This window comes from Falco cherrug, chromosome 7, assembly GCF_023634085.1.
Source record: "Falco cherrug isolate bFalChe1 chromosome 7, bFalChe1.pri, whole genome shotgun sequence".
Taxonomy (NCBI): domain Eukaryota; kingdom Metazoa; phylum Chordata; class Aves; order Falconiformes; family Falconidae; genus Falco; species Falco cherrug.
The window spans coordinates 28,040,674-28,046,671 of NC_073703.1; positions in this window are offsets into that span (position 1 = coordinate 28,040,674).

Consider the following 5,998-nt stretch of genomic DNA (forward strand, 5'->3'; position numbering starts at 1 on the left):
TTGCTATGTATGGACTTGTCTTTGCCTGTACTTTGCTGAAGTATCCTGGGAACTATACTCTGAAGAGATGCTGATTGTCACGGTTCCCCTCACCAGAAGTATACTAGAGATCATTACTGCTTTCGGTGGGCTACAGTTTTCTTTCATCGCTGTGGACACAGATCGCTTGCCTCTGTGCTGGCTTCTCTGCGAGGCAGTCCAGTCAGCCTCTTATTTGGCTCATCACCTCACTCTGCTGAGGGCAAGGAGTAACTTTACTTAGGACTATGTGTAGTGCTTTTCCAGGACTAGGACCACAGACACAATGCAATAGGAAATTAGGGTGAATTTTGGCTAGGGCTACTTTATAAGGGCTGGAACAAGCTGAGCATAAGCGTGGTGAACTCCAAGCACCCAGCACTTTCAGTCCACATGTGGTTTGGGGTTAAAGCATCTATGGGAGCTCAGGCAACATTAACAATGGGCTGGGATCTCCCACTTTCAAGCCTTCCCAAACCCTACCTGCCCAGGTAGAGGTGTAAGGTATTACCTGTGCTAAAGACATTCATGCTCCATAGGTGCTGAGCTGTGAGGGTTTGCAGCACTGAAAGAAAGCAGCCTTGCACCTACCAGATAATATTTCCCATTTTCCATATAGACTCCCTTTGTGTGGGCGCCTGCATGAACAGAGCTTTAACAACAGCACATCTACAGAAAGCAACCGAGACAAAGAAAATGCCTATTAAAACTCAAATAAATCCCCAGCAAACAGTATGGGCTTGTTTCAGGGGTAATTTCCAGGTGCTTCTTTTCTTTACTTGGAAATTTTGAAACGGTCATTTTGGTCAGGCAAAGAGTGAAGAAAATAAACAGGTAACACACTGTACAGTTCTTGCTCAGGAAGAGAATCCACTGCCAATTTTGGGGCTGCTTTTTTCCTCATCCTTCTAAAGCTACAAATTACACCTAATTTTACAGTCTTTGCTGTGATGTGAGATATTAGACACTGCTGCTCAGAAAAGGCTGGGATTAAAGTAGCCTCTGCCCGTGCCTCTCGGCCTACAGCATTTTAAGGCATCTTGGGTAAAAGCACGGTGGTTATTATTTAGTCTCATTTTCTCAAGGCCACTTAAACACTATTTTGAAGGGGTGGATGGACACAACAACACCCAGAATGCTATTTTAAGTTGTCCATTAGTGCCCTGGAATGTGTGGATTGAGCAACGCCTGGATTCCCTGGCAGCCTGGGGTTCCTGACTGTCCGAGGCAGGGCTCAGCTCCCACCTCGCCTGCTCGTCAGTGCCCCAAATAATCCACTGAGCCCAGGGATCACAGCAGGCAGATCACAATGCAGCAGCAGGAACAGGGCTCCCAAACAGCTGTGCTCAGATTAAGATGCTTTTTAGAAATTACGGTAAATGGAAGCTCTCAGGCACTGGCAATTTATGTGGTGCTGATGGGGAATGAAGAGAACGCCTAGGTGAGTGTGACACTAAGACAGGACCAGCTACTTGTTTTTAATATTTTCTACCATGCTGAAATCACTTTCTTCTGGAAAGCTACTTGAATGAATTGATTTACTTGTATGGAACAGAGCATAATTGCTTACTGCGCATAATGTGCACTCGGATAGATAAAACAAGCAATATAACCCAATGGATGCCTTAATGTGATGTCCAAGTCATGCATTTGGACACTGAAATTGGCACTTAGGTGCATAAAATGGACATTTACATGTCTAAGTGGCAATTTGGAGCATCCAGATTAGGGATTAAGTTACATGTGTTTGAAAACTGATACCCTGTCTCTTTACACATTGTTATCCGCTGGCTACAGAGCTTCAGTAAGCACAAGCAGAGTAGCAGGGGACTAAATGAATGAACACGTGCAAAGCGTTGCATTATTACACCAAACGATGTAATTCTTGTTTGTGGCTTTGAGTAGCTGGATGAAGAGAATACACACTTGCTTGTTTTAATGCAAGTATTTTAGGCACCTCAAATATAAGCTAAATATAGCTAAGTGGGGAACATTGCAATTAATGTAGAAGTCAAAAAACGGTGTTTGTGTGGGTGTGCCTTCCTATGTTGCCTATATTTAGCAAGTTGAAATGCTGTTTCAGTGTTCAAGAGAAAAAAGTAGTGATACAGCCCCATCACAGCACTGAAAAATGTGTTTCTCAGAGTAAGCAAAGGACTTCTTCTGTTCATTATGGGAGTGATAGATTTGATCAGCATTGTTAAGCCCCCTTATTGAACCCAAACAGTACTTTCTCAGTTTTACGGCTGTCGTGTGAAGATCAGGCTCCACATCGCAATATGAGTCCCCACCCACCAGTGTCACCAGCATCAGGCCAGGGGGTTATTTACACTGTTTGCAAGTAAGCAGAGGAAAGCATAATTAAGATTAGGAATATGTTTGATAAGCGTGAGAAAGCAAGTGATAGAGTGGTAGGCAGAGGCTCACCCATAGATTGAAGCCCTTAAATTAAATTATAAAATATGCCTGGAATAAGAAGAATTCTCACTGGGAACTTCTCCAATCTGAAGGCCATATGTTACTGGCTAATCATTTCACACCTTTGTCTGCCAGAGTAATTAGACAAAAGTGAAGCAGTACTCTCATTTTTCTTGCTACTGTTTCATAATACCAGCTAAGAAGTGATGGGTTATTTTAAGATCACCCCAAATATAAGGGCCCACTAGGAGTAACTTTTTGGTACTCAGGCAGCTGGTTTTACTCACCAGTTATTAACAACACAATGCTTTTTGTTAGGGGTGGTTTTTTGGTTCTTTAACACAAAAGAAAAATTATACGAATACATACCTGTAATTGAATGTAGGTCCTGTTGCAAATAAAAGAATTGAGTTTTGCTTTGACACATGGACTTTAAGTCAGCAGAATTCCACTGAAGTTGCACCGGTGTAGAATTGGAGCAGAGAACTGAGTCTGTAAAGTGTTGGCAATTGAATAGGAAGTGTCATCTATGCTCTTGGCATGAGCAGCGCTTCTAACTAGTATGTTCCTACCTACAGTAAATACAGACATGGACCTATCCAGTTATACTTCTGTTGCTGTCTTGGGCTTCTCAGCAATACAGGTGAAGCCTGTAGACTGAATTACACAAAATGATCATGGAGTGGTCCCTTTCAGAGACTTGATCAGACTTTAATTTTCACTCCCAACCACACCGATCCTTTTCACTTCTTTTTTTTTTTTTTTTTTTTTTTTAAGATGAAGGAAAACTGTTCTTCCTTTGTATCAGAAGTTAAAAGAAAATCCTTGAGAAGTATGGAAAGGGTGCAAAGGATTTACTGTTTTTTTTTCCAAAACACCCACTATTGGAAGCCTAAGATGGACTCAGAGCATGTCTAAGTCCAAGACAGCCATAGGCAGTTCAGACTGGCTTCTGTACTCCAGCTCATTACACATTTGATGGTGAGAACAAGTTGCCATCACCTCATAGGGACATCTCTTGAACTAAGGTCCAACACCCATCTCCCCACTCCTGAAAGTTTAGGGTTAAATAGGCAGTCTCCATCCTTTATCAGTCCAGCCTAGACATCACATAAACCCAGAATCCGCCTTAGGGGCCAGTGCCTGAAGAATTGAGAAACTTTTATACCTCATTTTTTTCTTTCTCTTGAGTGTATTTAATACCAGCTTCCCTCACTGAACAGCAGCAGCCGAGTGGATACACGACAGGTGGCTGGGACACACAGTGGACCAAAAAGCAAATCACTCCACAGACGTGCTCTGGAGAAGGCCAGGCACTTCCCTCCTCAGTACAGAAAGGGAAATAAGTTAACGTATCTGACCACAGGACAACTCCTTGAAGACAGAATTAAAAGTCAAATGAGGAGTAGGCTCCATGGATGCCAACAGCATGCTTGGCCTTATCTTGGATAAAATTAACACTTCGGGTCGAACATGTAAATGCAAAAAGCAGTTAGCACAGCTGTACCCTCAAGGGAATATGAAGGTAGAAAATAAGGAAAAAAGATGAACTGTGACTGAGACATAATGGGGCAGCTTCAGAGCAGGAGATTTGGCAGCTAAGAGCTGACATAGTTCTACTGTGAGATCACATGGGGAAGGGTTATGATGTCTGCACATATTAGCTATCAAACCATTTGTGCTTTAATCACATATGAGATTAAAAAAACAAAAATAAAAGGTGTAAAATTAGCAATGTGTTGTAGGCTTAATTTTGATTGTCTGGAAAGCTTAGATAGAAAAATGTCCAAACCTCCTGGAAAATATTGACCATCTGATTTCTGAAGCTGGAACACCCTGATTTACAAAAGCCTTATGCCTGTGTTTAAACTCTTGTTCTAGATACAGTAATGTTGGTGCATTGGTGTGTCATCTTATGTTGCAAGCAAGAGGAATCTGAGCAAGCTGAACATGCCAGTTGTTCTGAATCCTGGAAAGAGTCTGCAAGAAAGTTGAAACTGAGTATCTGTTCATTAACATCCAGGAATAATAACAGTAATGAAAAACTATATTTTACTTGGGGGGTGGGGGGGAGGAGCAACAACTGTAAAACAAAACATAACTTGATTATCTCATTTGCAAACAACAAATGTCAACAGCATCCTAGACCCTTGTCAAAGGCTCCTTGGAGAATGCAAATGTAGCCTTTATGTTCCCCTGCCCTTTATTAAAACAACTGTATAGACTTTGCTGATAAACAAGACAATTAAGCGTAAATGATGTCATCTCCTGGCATTCATTCACTTTAATGAGTCTAGCCAATCACCCAGTGTAAATAGTAATAGCTGGAAAGCAGTAATATTCAAAATCATATTAGCAGACAACAAAGAGAAAATGGTGACCTTTGTTTTTAACTAATGGCACAGCCTCAGCGTGCTGTACATGGCAACCCAGCCAACTGCCCTCGTAATTTTTACAGGTTCTGATTGAATTTAAGCATCAGTGTTTATTGCACAAGCCCAAACAAGGGGACAGTTTGGGGTGATAGGTGATGGGGTTTAGAGGTGAATAAGTAATTTGCTCAGAAAGAAGCAACCCAGGGAGACAAAACTGCTTCACACTAAGTCAGTTCCCCTCATCTCTGCTCCTTTTCCCTGGGATGGATTTGCTTTCTTACAACTGCCACAACTGCCATCAAAGGCCACTTTCAATCTTTGGCCATTTTCTGCTGAATAATTAGGAACAGTGTAACTCAATACCTCTTCTCTTATCCTCAAACCACCTCTCCCCTCCCAAGCATTGTTATCGCCTTAACACATTTCCCCAGCACATTTAAAGCTTTTTTTTTTTTTTTTTAAACACAACAATAAGATACTGACTTCTCACCTTGGTCTTCCTGTAAATGACTTTACCCTATAGAGCATCCTGTTCTTAGTGTTTCCATTAACTGAATGGGGGATACATGGATTCTTATGATCCTCCGTAAAGCATGCTTGGTGTTTAACAGAGAGCAGATAAATGCAGCACTTCCATCTTTGCCCTACACCTACAAAATAAAGGTCAAAAACCCTTAAGAAATGAATCACTGAGAGAAATTAAATGTTGCTTTTTGTGAATTTTCTTTATATGTTTAGTCCATGTTACTCAGCTTGTCCCACCCCTGGATGTGCATCTTCAAAGTGAAGATCTAGATCTAGATGGGGTTGTTCCACAAAAAGAGCACTTACAACTTTTAAGAAACCAGTTCCTGTGACAAAGGCTTTGAAAAGAAATTTCCCTTTGAAGCAATTGCACCACCTTCACAGAGGATATTGCAACAGGAAAGGAAGAATCATTTACTAAATGCTTGGTTGAAATGGATGGTCATCATCTTCATCAGGGATAACAACAGGTAAAGCCAACAAAATTACACTGATTGAGCTGAGGGTTGGGATCTCTGCTTTCAGTCTGACTGACTTCAGAATTTGAAGTGAAAAGCTCTTGCTTTGCCTTTTATGCTATTGAATAGTTTTGCTGTACTGCTGTATGGTGCTGCCAAACTTTATTCACACAGCGATGGCACTGAAAATTATGTGGGATTTTG